The following is a 14,642-nucleotide window of genomic DNA, read 5'->3' as shown; positions in this document are numbered from 1 at the left end:
CCATGAGCGTCCATTTGATTCTTTGGCTTTCCGTTACGCTTGTCACGCTGCAGTGCGCTGAGTCCCTGCTATGGCGTCTGTCTGGAGATTTTTAAAAAAGGATTCTGAATTTCATCTTCTGTAACGGAGCACTGATAGAACGGATTTGCCTGCCCTTACAGCGATCACATCCGCATGGTCCGTGCTGGAGCTCTTTTTTTATTTTGATTTCGGACTGCATCGCCACCCATGCTGATCGGAGCTCCACGCTGGGCAAACAGGAAATATTCAAAAGTTCGTGGGGCTTTTCCTGTCTACCTGACCACTGCATCCGAGTTCAGATTGCGGTCCAGAGCGGTCACTGGTGCACTGTGGGATAGCTCCCGGAGGCCAATGCCGTCGATCAGCGTCCACACTAACCCTAATCCGATATGTTAATACCGATACTAGCGTTACTCCTCTCGTTAGGGAGGAGTACAGAAACCGGTTTAAAGAGCCATTAAAATCGATATAAGGTGCCTCCTAGTGTGGACGGTTGTGGCGTTAAATCGGTTTTACGCTCCTAAAACCGGTTTAAACGCCTAGTGTAGACCAGGCTTAAGTGTTCAGCGTGCTGTTCAAGGTATACACTTTACTTATACATATTGCATGATAAAAGAGTGTTCTCCAACTTTTATTCTGGATAAATATCATTTTATGTAAAGGTCATTATTGCTATTATTTCTTGGAGAACAGCAGCTAGCTGGGCTTTGCCTCTGGACATGATATACTGGGATGATTTTAGTTCTCACAAAATGTCCTATGGTTCAGATTCTCTTAAGAGCTTGGCAGATAGTTCACCCTTCCCCATAAGCCAAACGTGTATTAATTCTAATGAACAGTGCCACATTATGCAGTATTCATTTTTGAAAGTTTATAATAAGCGATGCTCCGGGGGGAGAGGACCGGGGGGTGCAAGGTGGAAGTTTTGCCTAGGGTGCAAAATATCCTTGCACCAGCTCTGATAATGATATACCTTGTTTTGTTGCTTCAAGAACTCTAATTGGCTTTCCCCCTTTCCCGCTGTCCTGCACAGACATCAGAGGAACTATTCACAGTTAAATACACATGTAAGTCTCTACAGGATCGGGACGCAAGAGGGTAATAAATACACTATTTAGAAATCTTTCATTAATGCTTTTCAATTTCCTTTGGGAATTTCCTACTGTTGCTATCAAATCCTGGTTCTTTCACTTCAGTCATTTGTATCCTGTAATAAATTCCCTACCTTACACTTTTCCAAATATTTGAAGGAATAATTTAATGCATTGATCCAAATGGGTAGTACCCTGTGATGCTACAGGCTGAGACCCAGAAGGCCAAAAAGAAGACCAATTGACTCCACAAGGGCCTGTCCACGTGGTTTACTTCATAGGAGTAAGGCCCAAGTGTGAGCTGGAGAGCAGGTCACAAAAGGCATATCACTTACAATACACGTTACAGAAATGAACATTCAATATTTTCTCTGTTTAATTTCTCCTCACTTTGACATAGCTGCATGTATTGTTTTAGCTTTCCATAGTATAACTTGGGAATCTTGCAGGACAGTTTTCCTGTCCAAAAAAAACTAATAAAAATATTTTTAAAATACAAGAGGATTGCTTCTCCTCTGCTCCTCTTAAGTCTGAGCATTAGCCAGAATGCTAGGTTGAGGAGAGGATCATAATATAATTTGTAGTACTGAAATTAATTTTATTAGTGAAACAGTTGTACAGTATAACTGGTGCAAAAAGAACTAACAAAATATAATTTGTTGTATTCAAAACTTTTGGAAATGAATTGTATAATAACTTTATAATATGATTTAGAATCCCTTAGGATGAAAGTTACAATAGAAATGCAGGTTAACACATTAATATATCAACTATATACAAGAATGATGTTGCTATCTCTGTGCTGAAAATGCAGGGTGAATTTCAAGTAGGCCAGAACATAATTACCTGAGTTCCAGTTTGGCCAGAGTAATGGACATGAAATCCCTACTCATGCAAGAAGTTCCATGGATCCATAAGTAGCGAGAACATCAGTTTTATATCTCATCTGTTATTCCTACGTAGGTTTTAAATGTAAGAAGATGCAACACAATTTCACATAAATCATCTATTGATATGCAGATACAATACAATGAACATATGAATAGATATTGTGTATTCATATAATTATACTTGTACCTTTTCAGAATAATTTACCAATATAAATAAATGATTCATCCTCAGAGAATATTGTATGCAGAACTGATTACCCCATCTCAAAAAGGATATTACAGATATAGAGAGAGTTCAGGGAAGGGTACTGAGAATGATTAAAGGCATGAAAGAATTCCTATAAAGAGAGATTGAAAAGACTGGGATTGTTTACCTTAGATAAATAAAACAGGACATGATAAAAATATATAAAATAATGAACAGTACAGAGAAGGTAGATTGAGAACTTCTGTCCTTCCTGTCTCATAACACAAGAGCAAGGGGATATTCAATTAAATTAAAAGGTGGTTAATTACAGCTAATTAAATGAAATGATTTTTCAATATACAACATGTAGTTGGATTGTGGAACTCATTGCCACTAACTGAGACCAAGAATTTAGCAAGATTCTAAGGAGATACTGGACATTTATATGGATAACAAAAATGTTCAGAGTTATAATAGTTAATGCTAAAAAAGTTTTGGAACGACTATAAAATCTCATGCTTCAGGGGTTAAACCAATATTTAATTATTAGGAATTATGATGAGACCTTAACTGGTGAGAGATGGGGAAGATTATCCCACATCTGTCTACTATGAGCCTTTCATCTTCCTGTGAAGCATCCGTTGCTGGCTATTGCTGGAGACAGGATCCTGGACGAGATGGACTATTGGTGTGATCCAGTGTGGTGGTTCCTACGCTTTTCCTTTATTTTTTGTTTGGTTTTTCTTCATCCTTCACTCCAATTTTGTTTTACATTTTTTTTACATTATATGGATTTTTCTCAGTCTCTCTCTATTTTCCCTAAAAATAACTGAAACACATCCTCCTGATTCTGAAGTTTATGAGCACCTCAGAAATGAGGGTGGCAGTGCTGTTAACATTATTCAGCAAAAAAAGTAGAATTTACCAAATATAAACTCAGGGGTTGGAATTGTGTCGATCACCAGGGAAGGGGTTTTGACTTGCATGACATAAAACTTGACTTTTAGGAGTTTTTTCTCATTAAATAAGCAGACCAGTCCATGGCTGAGCAAGCTGCCTTCCGGTTACCTGTAGCTTTCTCAAGTGCTTGTAAGGTACCAGCACTGTATTATCTGAGCACATAGCTCTTGAACACAGTGAAGAAATCTGACTGGTTTCAGATTGCCTGTTCCCTTTTAAGAAAATTGTGCTCCATCTGCTTATAAGAGGCTATACTCCAGACCATGCTTTGTATCAATATCAAATAGTGTGAACAGCAATTTACTATAGAATATAATGATCTATTTAATTGCATTTTTAAAGCACTTTTCACTGAACTATTTAAACTGAGTATTATGCCATGTGAAATAAGTGATTTATACAGTAATGTTTTACCAATAAAAACAATTGAAATAATGCAGAGTATTTCTATTTGAATTATGTTTGAAAAACAATTTTTATAATTATAATTATAAAATATTTTTTAAATATTACAATATACATATGTTATTACAAAATGATAAATATGAAGGGAGGAAATTGACATAATTTATCTTCACTTTCTCTACAATCTCACAATACATGGGCATATATGGTAAGACACGCTGTGATTAATTGAAAGGACCCCACATGGATTCTAGCAGGAAAAGAGTTAAAGATCTCTGTCCAAACAGCTAACAACCTTTGCACTCTAGTAATGGAGACAGGTGATTTAGCAGATGCTAACGAGTCATATGCTGGCAGTAGCCCCCTAATTCCCAAATTATCAGGGAAGGAGTTGTGTATAGATTTCAGGTAAATAGTAAGCTGAAGTCTCTCTTTATCTGGATATGTATAGAATAGCTGGTTAGTTTTGTGACTTGGCTAAAATATGTAAACTTTGTCTCATATGTATGTTTTCACATGGACTGTTATGTAGGAAATATTTGTTTGGCTTATGATAGGAAGTTGCAGCAAAGTTTCTTGCCTCTCTACATTTGTAAACAAGTCACACATTATAGCATTTCTTCTTCTAGCAGGACCAAGTACTGATTTTGCCCCAGATGGCCCCCCTCAAGGATTAAACTCAGAACTCTGGGTTTAGCAGGCCAGTGCTCAAACCAGTGAACTATCCCTCCCCTATAATAAGTTGTTACAAGGAGGAGGGAGAAAAAATGTTCTTTTAACCTCTGAGGCTAGGACAAGAAGCAATGGGTTTAAATTGCAGCAAGGGAGGTTTAGGTTGGACATTAGGAAAATCTTCCTAACTGTAGGGTGGTTAAGCACTGGAATAACTTGCATAGGGTGTGGAATCTTCATCACTGGAAATTTTTAAGAGCAGGTTAGACAAACACCTGTCAGGGATGGTTTAGAAGATAATACTTAGTCCTGCCATGAGTGCAGGGGACTGAACTAGATGACCTCTCGAGGTCCCTTCTAGTCCTATGAGTCTATGAAAATCTTCTGTCAAACTTTTCTTGATGGAAAATGGCTTTTCAACTGAATGGAAAATTTTGCAAATTCATCAACATTTTGACAATTATTTCAATTTAGAAGTTTTTGTGGAAAAACAAATTCCTTGACCAGCTCTAGTTACTGTCCTGACTTGTCACAATCTGTTCTGTTTAAAGCCTACAACTTGTATTTTAGTGATGGATGAAATTAGGGTTTTATAGAAATAGTTTTAAATATTCCTCAGGTGCTTTGAGACCATTGGATGAAAGAGTCTATAGAAATGTCAATTATTAGTAAAGTCTTTTTCTGCATATAAAAAATACAATCTCAGGGTTTTTAGTGTCCCTTCAAAGGTGCAAAGATTTTTTTCTATTGCATGATGCCACAGAGTGGTGAAATTTTGTATTGCTTTAAATAATCAATTTCCATGAGACTTTTGGCATTTAATTATGAATTTACCTCATCTCTCCTAAACTAGCACTAAAAACAGAAAATCCTCTTCATGCAAACAGATATCGGCATCACTTGTTCAGGTTAACAATAGGTCAGAAAGGAGACTCTAGAAGAGCCAAGAAATCCATTGCTGGATTTCTGATAGCAAGGTACTTGGGGAGCCTAGTGGAAGAGAGGTGAGAAGCCCTAATATGAGAATGATTGGGGAATCCTTGAGGAGAGCCAAAAGGATGTGCAGGAATTGAACTGAACATTGCACTAGTAATTATTCTGGAGAAGTTCTATGACCTGTGTTATACAGGAGATCAGACTACATGATCACAACTGTCCCTTCCGGCCTTGGAATCTATGAATCTATGACTGAAGAATTGAAAGCTGATTTCTTTTGTTGGATTCTATGTTTACCTGGGGAGAGGACAAACTATATGATGGGGGTTGGAGGGCTATATTAGGCCTCGTCTACAGTACTATTTTTGTTGACAAAAGTTATTTTGATGACCAAAAAGAGCTATAATAACATCGCTATTGCATGTTCACACTATGCTCTCTCTGTTGGTAGAGTGCATCCACACTTGGTGCTCTAGCAACAGCAGTGATAGCAGTCCACTATGGATAGCTATCCCACAGTGCTATTCACCACCTTGTGCTACCAGGACTTGTGGGTTGGTGGAGAGGATCACAGTGCATAATGGGTGTGGGCTCAACGTTCCATGATGCATTGTTTTCTGTTCCAGTATTCCATAAGCGTCTGACTGCAGTTCACAGCATTTTTCAATGGCCCTTGTTTGCTGTCCACCTACTAAATCTATGTGAAAGGATGGATCCCACAGTGCTCTCTACTGCTCTGTTAAATGTCATTAACACATCGTGGATGGCAGTGGAGTTAATCAAGTTCCTAACTAAACAGGATTCAGACTTGCCTGAACTGCTGTGTGACAGGGATAGGAGTAACGATTACTTTTGGAATTCACGGCGCTGCTGTACATGGTAGATTGTCACTTTTGGTCTTGGGAAACTAGCACTGAGTAGTAGGATCACATTGTTATGCAGGTCTGGGATGACAAGCAGTGGCTGCAGAACTTTCAGATGTGGAAAGCCCCTTCCTGGAACTGTGTGCAGAGCTTACCCCAGCACTGTGGCACCAGGACACCAAAATGAGAGCTCCCCTCTTGGTGGAGAAGCACATGACAATTGCAGTTGGAAGCTGGCAACTCCAGACTGCTACTGGTTGGTCGTGAATCAGTTTGGAATTGGGAAGTTGACTGTCAGGGCTGCATTAATGCAAGTGTGCAGGGCCATTAATTGCAACTGGCAATGTGCGTGAAATAGTGGATGGCTTTGCAGAAATGGGTTTCCCTAACTGCAGGGGGGTGGTAGATGGCACGTATATCCCAATTTTGGCACCGGATCACCTTGCAATGGAGTACATCAATAGAGAGGGATACTTCTCCATAGTGTTGCAGGCGCTTGTATATCACAGTGGTCATTTCACTGACATAAACGCTGGATTGTCCTGGAAGGTGCATGATTCACATATTTTCAAGAACACTGGCCTGTACAGAAAGCTGCAAGGGCAGTGGTGGGCAAGCCGGTGACAGGCCTCTGAACCATTTGCATGGCCGCCCACAGCTCCCACGGGCTGCAGGTAGCCCACCACTGTGCAAGGGTGAAATGCCCTTAGAGATCCTGGGAGACCCAGCATATCCCTTATTCCCATGGCTCATGAAGCGTTACAAGGGAAACCTGGATAGCAGTAAGGAGCGCTTTAACAATAGGCTGAGTAGGTGCAGAAGGAGCATGGAATGTGTGTTTGGCAGATTAGAAGCACGCTGGTGATGCCTTTATGGCAGGTTAGACCTCAATGAGGATAATATTCCCTTGGTCATAGCTGCCTGTTGTACTTTGCATAATAGTTGTGAAGCTAAGGGTGAAAGGTTTGCTTGGGGCGGATTGCTGAGGCACACTGCCTGGAAGCTGATTTTGAGCAGCCTGATACCCATGCTATTAGAGGGGCACAGTGGAGGATAATTTGACTCAGGGAAGTTTGAGGCAACGATTTGAGAATGAGAACCAAGAATGTATATTTCTATGCTGCAAACTGCAATGCTTCATTAAATCAAGTTTTGTTAGGAAACACTTGTGGTCTAGGATCTCAGTAAGCAACTGATTAAACTGCCTGTGTATGTCTTGCTGCCACCTGATATCACAATTTGTAGGACACAAATAAAGATCACTTATCTTTCAGATTCTTTGTTTTTATTAAACAATCACACACACAAATGCTTGGTGGGAAAAGGAGGGACCAGGGAAGGGCACACATCATCCATGTGTGTAGGTCCAGCTATCATTTTGAAAATTGTCAGAGGCAGTGGAGTCAATGGGAAACCGGCAAGTTCTGGAAAGCATAAGGGAATGTGTGGATGGAGTTGGGGGAGGGGTATGAAAAACAATGTCAATGATGCAGTTTTCAATGAGAATTTCACCTGTGTAAGGACTGCAGCAAACATAAGGCTGCTTATCTCTGTTTGGAGAAAGGACCCTCATCCACTGTAAATCACTGATTGGAAAGAGGAAAGATCATCCTCATTTGATGTTCTGTTAAGTGTTATAGGGTCCCAGTTACTGTGTGGCTGTGGGAAACGGTGCAAGACACACTGTACAGGAGTTGCAATCTAACAAAATCCATCCCATTTGACACTTTAATAGGGAATGTTTGCACAGCAAAGTAGCTTCTACTTAGCTAGCTAAAGCAGAATCAACTTTAGTTTTGTTTTATTAGTTTTATAGTTTTATAAAGAGGTGTTCAGGTGACAAGATGACAAGCAGAGTGCTATTTGTTTGGTGGTGAACACCTCCAATTTTGTGGGTCAGGAGACATAAAATAAACGTGTGCAATTGGAGGGCAGTTTTCAGACAAAGTGTTACTGTATTTTTATATGGCACTTCACAATGTACAAAACAGACTGAAAACCTGATCTGAGGAACTTTCAGTCTAAGGATCTATCTGGCAAAAAGTGCTGAGCGCTGATTTTCTACTGATGGGGATCACTTCATCGTAGCGAAATGCAATCACCTCTGAGGCAAAACCTAAGTAACTGTTGCATACAGCAATGATACATGACAGCCTAAAGTCGGAAGTGATGAATGCCATATCCAATTGAAATTCAGGAGGGTGGTTCAGTTACAGTAGGCGTCAGAACTACCCACAATGGAATTTGGCCTGGAGAAAGAGGTAACATTCTAACTTATATGATTTCTATTTAAGTACCAATCCATTGTTGTGAGTACTCTAACAATAGTTAAAAGCATCAGTATAAAACATAGAAGTTTAGTCATGCATAGTGAAGACCCTACAGAGAGCATGTTCTTAGTAGCCCTTCCAGTCTAAAGAGGGTGCTCTAACTCAGTGGTTCTCAACCAAGGGTACGTGTACCTGTGGGGATATGCAGAGGACTTCCAGGGGGTACATTAATTCATCCAGATATTTGCCTAGTTTTACAATAGGATACATAAAAAACACTAGTGAAGTCAGTACAAACTAAAATTTCATACAGTGACTCGTTTATACTGCTATATATACTATGCATTGAAATGTAAGTATATTGAAATGTAAGTATAAATTCCAATTGATTTATAATTCTATGAGAAATGAGAAAGTGAGCAATGTTTCAATAATAGCATACTGTGGCACTTTTGTATTTTTATGTCTGATTTTGTAAGCAAGTAATTTTTAAGTGAGGTGAAATTTGGGGGTATGCAACACAAATCAGACTCCTGAAAGGAGTAGTCTGGAAAGGTGGAGAGCTATTGCTCTAACGTGTGTCAGTGCTGATTGCAACTGCAGTGATATTACAGTAGGGTCAAATATTCAAAACTGGCTGCTTAAATTGCACCAACTGAATTTACACTCACATTGCAATTGGAAAACCTCAACTTGTATGGAAAAATAATACAAGTAATTTTAATGGAAATGTCACATGGAGGATTTTCAAATGAAACCTAAGTTTTGGAACAAACCAACATCTTCCGCTGCCTAGTGGATCCTGGGATTGGGAAGACAGAGACCAGGAGGTGAAATTCTAATAGAGGGGTTCCAAGTCATGGGCCCAAGTGTCTGATGCCTGGATTCTGTGAATGAAATTCAGAGCCAATTTTTACTACTGCAGCAACCAGGAATGGATTTTTATATCAAACTCTAAAAATGACGCCATCTGCCTATAGCACAGTGCGCACTACTACCACTGCACGGCACTCCATACCATTGACCCCACTAAGCAGTGGGCCATACTAGAAAAGCTATGTAACTATTTGGGGTGATTTTTTTTGTTAATCCAATATAGTTTTACAGCTATAGCTTATTCTGCTTCCTGAACAGTCACAAGCCATGTGCTGCTGCAGGCAATTTCACTTCTATATACTTCCTAGCTTTCACCCACTGATTTTGAGACTGAGGAACTTTCAGTCTAAAGATCTAGCTGGCAAAAGAAGTAAAGGGGCAACTGCCCTCCAAGGGCATGCGGGTCTCAGATACCATGGTGGTAAGTGCACCATAAGTTTCCTGGGTAGACAAGCCCTCAGCACACTTGACTGACAATTCTCCCATCCACGTACTGTCCCTGAGCAGCACCGCTTAGCTTCGGAGCTCATCCTGCTAACGGAAGGGCTCTAAGCCCCGCCTCTTCTGGAGGCCAGGGGGCAGTGTCTGTGTCGTAATTGGCGAGCGGGATCTGTCAGTCAGTCCCTGTACCGAAAGCCGGAGGGCCAGCGTGCGTCACTCACAGCTGCCGCGGTTTGGTTCCGCGTCCCGGCCCCGCCCTCTCCCGCTCCGGCCGGGAGCTCCCGCCCCTTCCTCAGCGGGGACGACACGTGGCCGGGCCGGAACCTGACCGAGACCCGCCGGGGGACGGAGGCAGTGTGGGTGGGTGGCCAGGAGGCGGCAGCAGAGGCTGGGTGCAGAGCCAGTGTCCCCATCGGGTAAGGGGGGCGCGTCTCAGTGAAACCCCCCGTGCGGGGTGCAGGTGATGGGGGTAAATGCGCCAGAGGGGTGGGAGGCGCAGGTCCTGCCCCTTTCTCTGGTGATGGGGGGATAAATGCCCCAGGGGTGTGGAGTCACAGGTCTAGCCCCTTTCTCTGGTGTTGGGGAGAAGGAGGGTAAATGCCCCAGGGGACGTGGGGGTCACAGGTCCAGTCCCTTTCCCTAGTGATGTGGAGAAGGGGGGTAAATGCCCCAGGGGACGTGGGGGTCACAGGTCCAGTCCCTTTCCCTAGTGATGTGGAGAAGGGGGGTAAATGCCCCAGTGAGTTGGGGTGGGGGCACAGGTCCTGTCCAGTTTTTCTGGTGATGGGGAGAAGGAGTGTTAATTCCCTGGTGCTCTTGCATTTCATGCCCTTGCCTGCAGGGTGATTGGAAGCTGTACGTTGTAGGTGAAGAGCAAAGCACTAGAATGCTAGATTCCTGGGTCCTCTTCCATGATGTTGTCATTTATTTATCTTGGCCTGTTTGCTTAGGGCAGTGGTCCCCAATTTTTTTGTGGCCAGTAGCACATTCATGTTTTCAGAAGAGTGTGGTGGGTGCCAACAATTTTTCAAGGCTTATTTTGTATTTGTACATTAAAGAATATGCAAAACATCATGTTTAATATTACATAATATATGAACCCATAAGATAAGAAGGGTAATTTTACATGTAGAAGATATTAATTAATTATTCAGCAATTACTCTTTCACCTTACCATGTGAATTTGCTCTTTTTTATCTACCTGTAATAAAAATTAATGCGTTTTTACAAAATAAATATCATAAACAGTTTTCATCTTATTTATTTAAAAAAAGTAAAACATTGTTGAACTGCTGGTCCAAATATATTTATTATTCTTACTTTAACATAGAATGAAGCCTGCAGCCCTAAAGTTCTCTGTCCCCAGCAGGCGTGGGGCTGCGGGCTTCTCTCTGGCTTAGGCCACAGCCCCACACCTGCCAGGGACCGAGAACACCAGCGCCCGCAGCCCTGGAGTTCTCTGTCCCCGGCAGGGGTGGGGCCGCGGCTTCTCTCCGGCTTCGAAGCCAGAGAGAAGCTGCGCTCCGGTGCCTGCCGGGGACAGAGAACACCAGCGCCCGCAGCCTGCAGCCCCGGAGTACTCTGTCCCCGGAAGGCGCAGGGCCGCAGCTTCTCTCTCTGGCTTAAGCTGCGGATCTGTGCTTGACAGGGACGGAGAACGCCGGCTCCTGCAGCCCCGGAGAAGCCGGAGAAAAGCTGCAGCCCCGCGCCTGCCAGGAACAGAGAACGCCGGTCCCTGCAGCCTGTGGGCCCCGGAGTTCTCGGTCCCCGGCAGGTGCAGGGCCATGGCTTCTCTGCCCTGCTGGGCACTAGGTGAGCACACATAAATACCCCGGCGGGTGCCATGGCACCCGTGGGCACTGCGTTGGGGACCATTGGCTTAGGGCCAGATCTTTATCTATGTGGTCTCTGAGGCATTTGGCTGCGTAAGAAATAATCTCACCTTTGGGCACAACTGGGTGGGTATGCATGTCAGAGTACATTTTGAGGCCAGGTGAAAATTTAGCTCTCCACTATGTGTTTGTTTCCTCATCTCTAAAATTGGTATTGTAGAGAACTTCGAGATGCTTAAATGAAAGGTGTTGTGAACGTGTAGTACCTCTCATAACTCAAGCCTGACCCCAGATGTACAGTACCTTCCTTCTTAACTTGTGTAAAACTGATTTGAAACATTAGCTTTAATAATTTTTTTTAAAATAAATATTACAGTCCTAAAGTTACTTCCTAAAAGTAGTTTTGGGCTCTCATAGACTTTAAGGTCAGAAGGGACCATTCATGATCAACAAGTCTGACCTCCTGCACTTTGCAGGCCACAGAACCTCACCCATCCACTCCTGTAATAGACCCATAACCTCTGGCTGAGTTACTGAAGCCCTCCAATCATTTTTCTCTTTCACGTGCATAGATTTGCACTAATATTATGTATTTAATATAAATAAAATCAGTCTCTTCTCTGGGAGGAGACTCTTCCTGTCCCAAATCGTGTTTTCTTTCTCCACAAATTATTCACCTCTAAAACTGCTAGAGTAGCATAAGAGGTTGTATCTGGTTTATTAGTCCCTGCTGGCAGTGATTATGATATGATAAGTAGGATAGTATAGTTTTCTGCTGGTGGCATCAGTAGTATAGGCTGTGGACACCAAGGCACTTTTGCCACTGTGTCATGTAACCATTGCGATCACCTGGAATCACCTGGTGGTGAGTGATGGAGACTAAAATGCCTGGTGTAGATAAGGTATTAAAGTGGTCGCTGATCTACTGTATGTGTCTGGAGAATGGAAACTGGTACAACCTGGGACTTGCATCTGGCCAGCTAACAGCTAAAAAGTAAATGGGATACAGGAAACCTAACTTTGAAAGGAAACTATTTTTTTTTTTAAATAATACAGAGCACTTATGGCATTTTTCATCCGTAGTTCTCACAGTGTTTTACAAAAAGTAAGTCTTGCAGTTTTACTGATAACCTTTCTCTCAGCTCAGATTGCCTAAGGGTGCAATCCACAAAACAACTTAGGTGCCTGAAGTCCAGAGTTAGGCACCTAAGTCCCTGTGTACGGCACCAGTGCAGTCCTAAATGGCTGCTGCATAACCCTGTAGGTGCCAAAACTCACTGTGAACCAACTTTGCACTGTAAAAATCCCTGAGACACCTAAGTTTTAGAGCCTGGGCCATGCCCTCTGCAGGCATCTGGATGTCTGTTTCCCATCTAAGCCCAGAGTGATTCAGAAAATGAGAAGATAGACATTCAGCCACCTAAGTTGCATGTAGGGCCTGATCCAGTAGGTGGCCTTCAAGCGTGCCTACTGAATCAGGTCCCATTCCAAATCTGGTTGGAGGTGGTGGTGCCCACCTTGTAATATTTAGTGTGGTAGATAGAGCACTTGCCTGGGTTGTAGACAACCCAGGTTCAATTTCCCCCTCTGCCAGAAGGGGAGCAAGGATTTGAACAGGGGTCTCCCATCCCTCAGGAGAGTGCTCTAACCATTGAGCTATGAGATATTTTGATATGGGGCTTTCTCAGTCTCTCCTTTTGAAGCTGTTCCACTGTGGCTAAATAATGAGTGATTGGAGCAAGAGGTTTGAAGCGGGTCCCCTACCTCCCAGGTTGGTTCCCTAACCACTAGAAAATAGCATTATTCTTGTTATTTCCATTCTCTCTTGTCCCATCACCTCTTCCTCCTCTGGCCATTTTTTGTGTAGTGAGGCAGGTACCTAACTCATTCCCACAAGAAGTGGCTTAGGTGCCTAAACTGAGTGACCCCAGCAAAGATAGGCACCTTCCTGCAGCCTGGACTCAGGACAATCTCTGTGAGAGAGATGGCACTTAGCACACGCCTCTCTCGTAGGCATCTCCCATTGGCTAGCTTAGGCAGCTCCACACCCTGCATGCTGGCTTTTGTGGATCACATGCTAAAGTGCTTATCTCTCCCTGTTCATTGCAGAGGGCAGTGGTTCTCAAAGCTGGTCCGCCGCTTGTTCAGGGAAAGCCCCTGGCGGGCTGGGCTGGTTTGTTTAATGGCCGCGTCTGCAGGTTTGGCCGATCTCGGCTCTCACTGGCTGTGGGGGCTGCAGGAACTGGTGTGGGGCGAGGGATGTGCTGGCTGCCCTTCCCGCAGCCCCCATTGGTCTGGAGCGGCGAACTGCGGCCAGTGGGAGTCGCGATTGGCTGAACCTGTGGACACGGCAGGTAAACAAACCAGCCCGGCCCCCCAGGGGCTTTCCCTGAACAAGTGGCAGCCTGGCTTTGAGAACCACTGGCATAGGGAGCCTAGGCGCCTTACTCAGCTTTGTGGGTGGCAGTGTGGATCCTGTGACTTTTCGAGACACCTTAAAGTTGAGTGCTCTGATACTCAGTGTTTCAATGCCCGAGTCTCTCTGTGGAGCTAATCCTAAGTGATTTGGATAGTAATGCCAAGAATGAGACTTGGGTGTCCTGTCCCCCTGTGCTGTTCCCTATCCATTGCCTCCCTTAACAGTAAATTTAAGTTTGTTTTGAAATGAAGAGAGATCAGTCAAATTAGCCCTCAGTGTATGGAAGTGTTATTTAAATTCTTGGGATTTCCAAGGACAAGATTGGTTCATTCTTTTTCTATAGCGGGGTAGGCAACCTATGGCACGAGTGCCAAAAGCGGCACGCAAGCTGACTTTCAGTGGCACTCACACTGCCTGGGTCCCGGCCACTGGTCCTGGGGGCTCTGCATTTTAATTTAATTTTAAATTAAGCTTCTTAAACATTTTAAAAACCTTGTTTATTTTATATACAACAATAGTTTAGTTATATATTATAGACTTATAGAAAGAGACCTTCTAAAAACGTTAAAATGTATTACTGGCATGCGAAACTTTAAATTAGAGTGAATAAATGAAGACTCGGCACATCGCTTCTGAAAGGTTGCCGACCCCTGTCTGTAGACTCAAATGAGACAATTTGACCCTTCCTCCACACCTTCAGTGACCAAGCTAGCTGAAAGATGGCATAACTGTGTTAAATTATAAATTGTGTTCTTCTCAGACAGTCTCACGGGAAAAAG

The 14,642-nt window shown here is 43.0% G+C and overlaps 1 protein-coding gene across 9 annotated transcripts in view; it reads left to right on the top strand.

Moving 5' to 3' along the window:
* Positions 1–9,817: 9,817 nt before the first annotated feature.
* Positions 9,818–14,642, top strand: part of THADA (THADA armadillo repeat containing) — a 335,835-nt gene continuing 331,010 nt past the window's right edge. For 6 of the 9 annotated variants that reach the window (XM_039529575.1, XM_039529574.1, XM_039529572.1 and 3 more), the window contains exon 1: positions 9,819–10,028. The gene's annotated coding sequence lies outside the window, so the exon portion shown is untranslated. Of the gene's footprint in view, positions 10,029–14,642 lie in introns of all 9 variants that reach the window. The other 3 variants (XM_039529579.1, XM_039529580.1, XM_039529581.1) reach the window with 1 other exon arrangement.

This window comes from Mauremys reevesii, linkage group 3, assembly GCF_016161935.1.
Source record: "Mauremys reevesii isolate NIE-2019 linkage group 3, ASM1616193v1, whole genome shotgun sequence".
Lineage (NCBI taxonomy): Eukaryota > Metazoa > Chordata > Testudines > Geoemydidae > Mauremys > Mauremys reevesii.
Note: the sequence above shows the minus strand (reverse complement) of the source record. Positions and strands in the feature narration are given on the sequence as shown.